Genomic DNA, 11,347 nt, shown 5'->3' on the forward strand with positions numbered 1-11,347 from the left:
ATGTGATTCCTTAAAGGAAAGCATGCTACTCCAGGTAAAGCCTTGGTAAAATAACCAGTTTTTCCAAGTGTGCCCTGTTACAAAAGTAAACAGATTCTGATTGTACTTATGCAAATAACTATATTGCTGTAAATGAAGGATGCTCACAAATTCTGGAGAAATCACGTCGAGATAAACAGATATGCTCCACATTTGGTTCATAGGAGTATATGTTACTCAATTGCTACAAGCTATAAGTAGCTTAAAAGAGGTTTCCTTCACTCTGAAAAACAAAGCAGAGGATCAATGGCATTTTAAGCAAAGTTAGAAAGATTACTTTAGACTTTTATTAATTTAGTTCACGCAGTTAGCTTTTGTTTGACATTTATGAACACTTCAGCTCTCCATGAGACTTCCAGAAGTTTATTCCTTTATTCTAATGTCATAATCTGCAAAGTTATTAGAAACTTGCAATCAAGAGCAGCTGTCCATGATGCATACATAGCTGATTATAAAACCATCTTTAAAAAGGAACCAAATGAAGACAGCAATTGTCTGTGGATGACATAAACGTTTTCATCAAAACGACTAAAGACACAATTGACAAGGAAATTTGTTAACTTTTTGGCACACAATAATTCACACCAACAATTATAATTATTATTGAAGACATACACTGAGGCATATCAGAATTATAGGAATTTTATACAATTTTACAACACATGCTAATAACAAATTTATATAAATAAAACCTAAAGAAAGTTGAACATCATTTTATATTTCACAATGTTTTCTGGATGATTTTAATACATTAAATAAGTCAGTGTGTCTTTTGGACTTTAGGGGAATTAATTTTTTTTCCTTTATTTTAAGTTTGAGCTTGATTTTGAAATGTTTCTTAAGTATCAATGGTTTAAAATACTGTATATTATAAAATAGAATCTTAAGTTACCATCTCATTCATTTAGCCAAAATGATAACTTACAAATTTTAAAAAGGAAAACCCATTATTTTTATAGGAGACTCAACTTTCCAAACAAGACCCAATGAAGATAGGATGAGGCCAACTAAGTGTGTCCTTTCTCTTGGGAGGTTTCAGTGGGAGGATTGCTTAAGTCCAGGAGTTCAAGACCAGCTCGGGCAACACAGCAAGACCTTGTCTCTACTAAATTTACACACAAAAAATGAGCTGAGCATGGCGGTATAGCACCTGTACTCCCAGCTACTCAGGAGACTACAGCAGGAGAATCCCTTTAGCCTGCGGGTCTAGGCTGCAGTAAGCCATGATCATGCTACTATACTCCAGCCTGGGAAATAGAGTGAGATTCGGACTTAAAAGCAAAAATTTGCTCAAAGATTATCCTGGCTTATAGAAGTAAGGCCTTTACAATGGCAGTATCTCTTCAAAAGACATATTTTCATTCCAATTCTTAGAACTTCAGGTTGTTTTTGGGGTTGATGGTATGGGGTTGAACAAGAGAGAGAGGGTGGGTTGACACTGATGGTAAATGGTGCTAAAGTTAAGACAGAAAAGATAAAACAAATGAAATGATGATTAAAGTTTGGTATATATTAAGTATGAAGTACTGCAGTACAACAAAGAGGTGATATCCAATTGAGAGTTGAAATAAATCTCACACTCTTGAAAAAAGAGAGGTAGCTATAGATTTGGAAATGATTGTGCTCTATAGATAACATTTAATATTAAGGACATGGATAAAATGATACAGGGAAACCATTTACAATGGGAAGAAAGGTAGCCAATTATAGGAAAGATTGCTGAAGATCTGACTAGTCTGCTACTTGAGCTGAATGATATCTACAGGCATGGGGCACTGTGGGTTAATTTCCCTGGTACCACTGTGTTGAATGTAAAACAATGCCTTGAAAAGTTGCTTTGACATTTTATGCTTTACAAATTTTTAAACAGCAGAAAACAATTTCGTTGATTTTCCCAGCTGCACAGTTAGTCATGGTATATTTTAAGAGTCAAACATATAGATTTATTTCACTTCTTGAGAACATCTTAAACTTCTGGTTCGCCTTTATGAAGTGTTTTCACCAACACTACATATAAAAGTATTGCCTAAGACCAGTGACATGTAGGTAGTTAATTATGCTGGAATATAAATAAAACTGTTCCATTCTTGATGTTGCAATCCTTTGAAAGAAAAATCACCTTTTCCTCATAAAGGAATACCTGCTTGACAAGTTAAATGGCTCTTGTTGATGTCACATGTTTATCTCTAGCATCAAAGATTGATTGTCAGAGTTGCCAAGAAATTTCTGGTTACAACACCCACCTGTGGATGAGGGCTCCAAAAAGAATGGGAAAGAGGCAAGTGGGTAGTGAAGAGCCAGGGGGTATGTGTGATATGACTTGTTTTGCAGAGTCAGATCTTTTCAACTCTGCAAAGTTCAACAGTGTCAAAGTTATAATTTTATCCAAGGTCACTGAGGACCAGTTTTTATCTTTTCATTCAACTAAGAGTCTTCTAATCCTGAATAATATCACACTACCCAAGCAAACAGACTGACAGACATGTAAATGAACAGACAAATGTCAAACAAAGTCTTACTAAATGCAACCACCAATATAGTAGTTGAAACATTTTAAATTCTTTTTTTATGTTAAAGAAATGCAGCCTTTATCAGATATATATTGAGGTTACATAAGATTGGATTCAGGGGAAAATAGTTTCATTGTTAATAAATGCTTAAGAACCACTGATAATAGAAACACGAGAACTCTGGACTTGAAAAATGAAGACTTTGTTTCACATCCATAATCCGCCAGTGACTAGCTCAGTGACCTTGAGTCAATTGCTTAAACATTTTGGGCTTCAGTTTAAATCTACAACACAAGAGAGAACTAGCGTCTTTAAAAAAACCCAACAACCTAGAAAACACATAAAAATAACCTATATGAGTGATACGGTTTGAATTTGTGTCACTGCCCAAATCTCACATCGAATTATAATCCGCAGCGTTTGGAAGAGGGTCCTGGTGGGAGGTCGTTGCATCATGGGGGTGGAGTTCTCCCCTGCTGCTGTCATGACAGTGAGGTCTTATGAGGCTTGGTTGTTTAAAAGTGTATTGCACCTCCTCCTTCGCTCTCTTCCTCCTTCGGCCATGTAAGACATACCTGCTTCCCCTTCCCTTTCCACCATAATTGTAAGTTTCTCTCAGACCTCCCCAGCCTGTAGAACCATGAGTCAATTAATCCTTTTTTCTTTATAAATTACCCAGTCTCGGTTATGTCTTTATAGCCGTGTGAGAATGGATTAATACAATGAAGATTAAGAATCTCAGGAGATACTTGAATATTTGAAAAGAAGCTGGCTGGTGCAAAAAATGTCTAGTAGGTGACAAATGTGGAAAAATTATCTTTTTCTCAGACTCGTCTCAACTTCCTCATCTCATCTCAGCTCAGCTACATAACACTCCCTTGCTCTTTCTTTACTTTAGCTAGTGACTCTACTTACCATGTTGCTCAGAAGAATATGAAGGTCAAATGGGCCAGTATACAGAATTCATAAATACCCAAAGGTATTATTGTAAGGCGTACTCTATGCCTACTCATGGAGACCTTGAGGTTGACTTTCACTAGATGTTGAACACACATGATGAGATTCTCACACCCTGAACTTGCCTGATCTCATCAGACATCTTTAATTCTACAACTCTTTTCTTTACTACAGAATATAGTAAAGGCTGAAGGTGGTATATGGATGAGATGGTGAAGAATGCCTAAGAATGATTTAAAACATAGCATTTGTAATTCTGAAATTCACCACTAAACCCACTATCCTTGTGAAAATTTTGCTACCTTACTTGGAGCATGGCCTTAGCAAAACAGCTGTGATAATATTAGAGATGTAATGTAAGTCTCAATGTAGAGACTTATTCATTGACTCAAGATATACTTATCTGTATATATTTAAGGTGTTGTTACTGAATGAAAATTAAGAAAATGATATATAGTTTCTTTTCTTCAAGCTTATACGCTTAGTGAGATAAACACACACACACGCACACACAAAACTACTCCAGATCATGTAAGACAATGGAGAAACATACAATTTAGGAAATCTACCTCGAGGAGGGTAGGATCAAACATGATTCCACAAAAGGGGTGCCACTTGAAAATTTTCCCACCTCAGCCTCTTGAACAGCTTAATCCCTAGGAATGCATCATCACGCTCAGCTAAGTTTTGTATTTTTATTTTTTCTGTAGAGACAGGGTTCCACCATATTGCCCAAGCTGGCCTCAAACTCCTAGGCTCAAGCAATACTCCCACTTTGGCCTCCCAAAGTTCTGGGATTACACATGTGAGCCACCATGCCTGGAATAAATTTATTTTTATCTAAAAATCAGAGGCCTTAATCTGATGTTGCATTTCATAACCAGGACTTTAATTCAAATAAGCTAGATAAGTCAGCAGTAAAGAAAACACAGAAGTTGGGTTATGAAACTGTGGGGCCACAGAAAAATTTGAATTCAGATCCTGGATGTTAGTTAGGCTTGAAAATATGATGTATTTCTTTCCTCCTTATAATAAAAGGAGATAAAATTGAGCTAACCTGGCATTCTAAGTTCCTCTGAACTGATGGAACTCTTCCTCTTTCGATAATTAATTCCTACAATGATAAAACCAATTAAAGTAGCACTTCTTCGAAGAAAAAGAGAGGAACTAGGAATTTGTATCTTTATTTTCTTTGTATCTTTTTTCCTTTTCATTAAGAAACAGTAAAATAAAGGAAAATATCCTTAGCTAAGTAGGTCTGATCTAGTGTGCTGTGATTCTGAGTGATCTTCAAACTACCTTGAGTAGCGTTTCTGGCCTGGACACCTAGCTCACTGTGATTACTGTGGTGATATTTAAAATATTGTTTATATGTGACTCTCATTACATACTCCACAGAATTTTACACATCAGTCGTTCTACCACTTTCAAATATCATAGTGATACAGTGATGACACATTTAATGGAAATAAGTTATATTGCTATAACCTGAATCATATTTACAAAAGTCCTTTTTCACATCCTTTTCACTCTAAGGTAGCCCAGATTTCCTTCTGACTCTGACGTTGTGCCTCCAACAGTAAATATCAAGCCTCTTAAGTTGAATTGCTATTACGGCACTCATGGAACGAGATATGACATAATTCAGTAATTTGGCTCAATTGCTACTCTATAATCAATCTATTCATTGTCGACCATGAATTTTTAAGGATAGCTCCCGGGTAGATTAGCAGATTGCTAACTGTGCGTGACACGTGAGAGTTCATCATTTCCTTCTTTTCTCTGGAGCCTTGTCAATGTCCGTAACCAAAGTGTTGCTGGAAAAGGCAGTGAACTGGGCAGTGATACAAAATACAGAATAATTTTTGTGAAATAATTACGGGATACTTACTATGTGCCAAGCATAGAAAAAGGTACTGGGAATTCAGCAATTAAAAAACAAAACATATATGACTCCCACTCTCAGAGGTCTGACAACTAAATGGGAGAGACATTTTAAAAACTGTTTTTGTGCAACGTGACAAGTGCCCCAGAGGAGCAGTGTTAGGCGCGAGAGGAGCCTGTGAGAGTGGCGCCCACCCTGGACCTGCAGAAGAAGAGCCTGCCTTCTGCATGTAACTAGAGGCCATTGTTTTAAGTGAAATAACTCAGAAACAGGAAGTCAAACACCGTATGTTCTCATTGATAAGTGGGAGCGAAATAGCATGTACTGATAGAAAAACAGAGTGAAATAATAGACGTTGGAGACTTGGACAGGGTGGAGGTTTAGAAGGGAACGAAGGATGAAAAGTCACTTAATGGGCACACTGTACACAATTTGGATGATGGTTACACTAAAAGCCCAGGTTTTACCCCCGTGCGGTGTATCCATGTATAAACAGTGTGCTTGTACCCTCTACATCTGTTAAAAAGGAAGAAGAAAAAAAGTGTGATATCTCATGTGAAAAATAGGTATACATATAATGGAAAGATATATCTATTGTTAAAAAAAGTAGTTTGTCCTTGCTGGGGTTTGAATGTGTTCCCCAAGAAGCATGTGTTGGAAACTTAAACTCCTGATGCTACAGGGAGATGGGGCTTAATGAAAGGTGTTTAGATCATGAGCTTCAACTTCATCAATGGATTCATGGCACTTATAAAAGCGCTTGNCCCAGGTAGATTAGCAGATTGCTAACTGTGCGTGACACGTGAGAGTTCATCGTTTCCTTCTTTTCTCTGGAGCCTTGTCAATGTCTGTAACCAAAGTGTTGCTGGAAAAGGCAGTGAACTGGGCAGTGATACAAAATACAGAATAATTTTTGTGAAATAATTACGGGATACTTACTATGTGCCAAGCATAGAAAAAGGTACTGGGAATTCAGCAATTAAAAAACAAAACATATATGACTCCCACTCTCAGAGGTCTGACAACTAAATGGGAGAGACATTTTAAAAACTGTTTTTGTGCAACGTGACAAGTGCCCCAGAGGAGCAGTGTTTGGCGCGAGAGGAGCCTGTGAGAGTGGCGCCCACCCTGGACCTGCAGAAGAAGAGCCTGCCTTCTGCATGTAACTAGAGGCCATTGTTTTAAGTGAAATAACTCAGAAACAGAAAGTCAAACACCGTATGTTCTCATTGCTAAGTGGGAGCGAAATAGCATGTACTGATAGAAAAACAGAGTGAAATAATAGACGTTGGAGACTTGCACAGGGTGGAGGTTTAGAAGGGAACGAAGGATGAAAAGTCACTTAATGGGCACACTGTACACTGTTTGGATGATGGTTACAGTAAAAGCCCAGGTTTTACCCCCGTGCGGTGTATCCATGTATAAACAGTGTGCTTGTACCCTCTACATCTGTTAAAAAGGAAGAAGAAAAAAAGTGTGATATCTCATGTGAAAAATAGGTATACATATAATGGAAAGATATATCTATTGTTAAAAAAAGTAGTTTGTCCTTGCTGGGGTTTGAATGTGTTCCCCAAGAAGCATGTGTTGGAAACTTAAACTCCTGATGCTACAGGGAGATGGGGCTTAATGAAAGGTGTTTAGATCATGAGCTTCAACTTCATCAATGGATTCATGGCACTTATAAAAGCGCTTGGTGCTGCTCATTTGATCTCTTGCTCTCTGTCATTCACTCTTTGCTCTTTTTCATGACATGACACGGCAAGAAGACCCTTGCTAGATGCCAGCCCTTGGATCTTTTACTTCCCAACCCCCAGAACCACAAGTCAGTAAAGTTCTGTTCGTTAGAAATGTACTCAGTCTCAGGCTTTCTGTTACAGCAGCACAAAATACACGAAGACAGTCCTGATGAAGGTAGAATGTATGCCACGGCTTGTAAGTAACACAGAATCTGTTTGTCAGTTACAAGGATTTAGAGTAGCCAAAGTGGCTAGAATACCAAAAGACAGGGCAGGAGGCCATGAGACTTGAGGCAACAAGAAAATTGAGGTGCCGAGTTGAATCTAGCTCAGTTGGTTGGGAGAGTTCAAATTGCTTCTGGTATTTTATCTTCAGTGCTTGTACTGTAGAATATACATTTTGCCTTAGAGAAGAAATGCTCAATTTCTCTTGGAATACACTCATTTAGCAAATATTTATTGTACTATTTTTTATCTGAGGACAGAAACGTTCTGGCTGTTCTCAAGTGTCTTATTTCAGGAAAGAGCACAGCGCCTGAAACACAGTAAGCATACAATACCTATTTGCTATTTATTTGTTGATTTGTTTTACTCATTAAAATGCGGGCAAAAATTGTGTCTTCCCAACACCTTAAAAAAGTGTCTGGTAGCGAATGTATGTTCAACTAATTTTTATTATATGAATAAATGTTGAGGCTCATCTTATTCTTTCCCTGCCTCAGCCTTAGAATCAGCCATTTCTCCAAAAGTTCTGGTTTCTTTAAGAGGAAGACAGTATTTGAAAGTCAAGGTCTGAGGTCTCTGTGTGCTCATTATTACTGGAGTATCTTATTTCTAGTTCCTTTCAGTGGAGGGAGAGCTAGCAAAGGTAAATTATAGATAGACACATAGAATAGATAGATACATCTGTAACTATGAGTTCATATTGGTACCTCCAATTCTAGTCTAATACTTCAGAGTTATTCTGGCCTTCTACCTTTCCATGTTTTAAAGTATGGTTTCCACCTGAGATAAACCTGTCTCTCATCATTTACAATGCCTTTATTTATTTGCTCAATTAAAGTAATTATTTGCTCAATGTAATGAATCTCCAGACCACCCCTGGATGTCTCCTCCACCTGCCAGTTCCTCACCCGCCTTGAATGCACTTCTGCCTGACTCTCCTTATCTGCTGCAGAATCCTGCATGCCTCCAAGAAGCCTTCATATATGGCTCCCCCTCCCCAGGTAGATCCTGACACCTCCATACCAGGAAGGAAGAAGGAAAAAAATAATTGGAAGAGAAGATAGAAAGGGAAAGTTAGAAAGAAATGGACAGTGGGAAGGTAATATGTTTTATTATTTATTTTAGTCAGGAGTTTGATGAATTACTTTTGCAAAGTCAATTTTGTTTCTTTGCTCTCTTTTTTTTCTCTGTAAAAGATATCCATGGCTAGGCTTATTTGGGTTATTCTAAGCTTATTTAAGTTAGAGTGCTGGTTCTGCATAAAGAAACATCAAATGTTGAACCCTTGCAGGACGAAGGTAAAGAAGCGTGGCTGTGTTATAGAAGCCAATGAAGGTGCAGGAGCAGAAAACAACTGAGGCTCGACCCGTGAGGGCCTGTGAGACTGGGTACTGCCTCCCTCTGCATCCTCAGCTGCCTGGAGGAGAGTGACGCAATTAACGCTTCATTCAGGTAACTTTGTTTCAGTTCTGCCTCTCACCTCTCAGCCTCCAGGGTAGAAGAGTGGAGGACCCTTACTCCTCCCCACCCGCCCACTACTTGGGTGAGAACATTTTCCATCAGATCCCAGGAAGTCTTCTCACATTCCCTCACCCAATCCGTGGGAACTCTTGTCCTTTCTCTTTCAGAAACCCATGCTTCTGTTGGCAACCCATCCATCTTCATCCCCCAAACTATCAAGAACTGTGAAGAATCTGAGATGTTTGTCCCACCTGCAAGGTAACAGGTTAGCCTGTGTGTTTCATGAATGAGTCGGAGAAAAAGAAACCTAATTATTCACGCATAGCTAGAAGAGTAAGTTGCACTTTTGCTTTGCTTCCCCTTGTCGATCCAATGTCTGAATATTCATTTTATATTTCATTATCTTGTGTATGAACATTTCAAAGTATCCTTTTGAATTTTCCAGATACACAATAATATTATCATCAAATAATGACAGTTCTTCACGCATATATTCCACTTTCAATAGGGAGAAAATTTTCCAGATTTTAATTATAAAAGAGGAAACTCAGATTCTAGTTCTGGGTATAAATTGTTCCTTTCCACTGATTGGTATTTACTGGGTGTGTTCTATGTATCAGAATCCGGGAATCCTCATCCCAAAAAGCAGAGAAAAGGAAAGAAGCCGGGGTTTTGTTCATGCCTCAGGAAAAAAAATGCATTATTCATTTGTAAATTGACATTGATATTTACCGATCAGAAAAGGAAAAAAGTTTGATAGTATTTAGTTTGTAAATAAACATTTGTTCCTTATTTTTGAGGTATAATATATTAAGCGAATTTAGTGTTGAACTGCTTGCTACATTTCATAAAAACATCAATGATGAGAACAGACATGCAAAAGCAATTTACCATTGTCTAAACTGATAAATGCAATTTTATTATACTAGATTAAATAAATATAATATAGTTTAAATCATGTTGTTAAAGAACAAGAGATGTAAAATATGACTACTATATTCATATAATAATACAAATATCTGTGTACAGTTTTACCATTTGAATACATTGACTGGGTAACACTTCTAGATATAAAGCATTAGACAGAATATATCGTGTTTAAAGTGTAGGCTCTGAAATCTGACAGGGTTCAAATCTAGGCTATTTACTGACAAAATGATTGACACTGGGCATGTTGAAATCTCTTGGGAACCGAAGTTGTTCATCTATAAAATGAGAAAAATAATAATGCCTACCTTACAGGGTTCTCATAGGATTAAAGGCGTTACTGAAGACAGAGTGCTTAGAACAGCGCTTGGCAAAGAGTAAACATTCAACAAATGTGAGGACACGTAAGATGAGATGAGACACTGAATTTAAGCAAAGTGAAAGTCTTTGACCTGACCTCATTTCTGCTTTTGTAGAATTGGCCATTGTACAGTGTGCAGTCTCTACAATTCTAAGTTCATTCAGCCTGTTTCTATGGTTAGATGATTCCAAGTTCCAGGTCAGAGACAGGATCAATTGTTAGAAAAGCAAATGGTCATTTGCTTGTTGGCAGGGCAATGATTTGCATTGTTCCAGGAAGGAGGAAGGAACATAAATGTTTTGCTATGAACTGGCCTCTGCCTAATTGATCTGGCATTGTGTAATTTACTAAAACCATATTTGCTTAATTTAGTCCAACATAAACATGGGGAAATGCTTCCTCACCTACTCCCTCTTCCAGTACTCAAACAAAACAAAACAAAACAAAACATTCAACTACTATTGAGCTCTTATAAAGGCCAGGCATTTCTTTTGTGAACTAAAGATTGTTTAAATATGAAAGGACTTATTGGGGATTAGAATATATTTTAGAGTTCATCTAACAGTAATGTCTTTGTTAAAAGCCTTCTAAAGATCTGAACTGCGTGTATTTTCTTTTATTGACCAGTTATATCTTAAAGTATTATAAAATAGTAAAGAGAGGAGCTTCAAAGAAAGAAAGAATAAAAAAGAAATGGAGCCTCTTTTTTTCTGGTACAATCTTTATTATTCAAGATAGCCCACACCAAGAATAATACACCCTTATTTTGATCATGTCCCAGTTGTGAAGAAATAACACAATTACACAAATTAATGCCTTGTAGAGCTGAACTACAGATGGCCCAGCTAAGCAAGTTACTCCGTTTCCATTACCTGTGACTCTACTTTTTCAAAGTTTTATCCTATGACATCGATAAAATTGAGAATATCACATATTATTCCCCTCTACTACCACTCAAATCTTCAAATATATTTGAATCCACCTTCCACAACTCCTTTTTTTATTCTGGTAAGAACATTTAACATGGGATCTACCCTCTTAATACATTTTCAAGTGCACAACACACCACTGTTAATAAGCACAAGATTTTACAACAGACCTCTAGCTCTTATTATCTTGTACAGCTGAAACTCTGTGCCCTTAGAACAGCAATTCCATTTCCCTTCCTCCCAATCAACCCACATTCTACTCTCTCTTTCTGAGAGTTTCAGTATTTTGGATACCTCACGTAAGTGGAATCATG

The 11,347-nt window shown here is 37.4% G+C and overlaps 1 long non-coding RNA gene across 1 annotated transcript; it reads left to right on the forward strand.

The window, feature by feature from the left end:
- The first annotated feature begins 6,690 nt into the window (after nucleotides 1-6,690).
- On the forward strand, nucleotides 6,691-10,270 carry LOC108298422. Its single transcript, XR_005198741.1, has 3 exons — nucleotides 6,691-8,454; nucleotides 8,647-8,807; nucleotides 8,984-10,270. It is a non-coding gene; the product is annotated as an uncharacterized LOC108298422 (long non-coding RNA).
- Nucleotides 10,271-11,347: the final 1,077 nt, after the last annotated feature.

This window comes from Cebus imitator, unplaced genomic scaffold, assembly GCF_001604975.1.
Source record: "Cebus imitator isolate Cc_AM_T3 unplaced genomic scaffold, Cebus_imitator-1.0 Scaffold956, whole genome shotgun sequence".
Lineage (NCBI taxonomy): Eukaryota > Metazoa > Chordata > Mammalia > Primates > Cebidae > Cebus > Cebus imitator.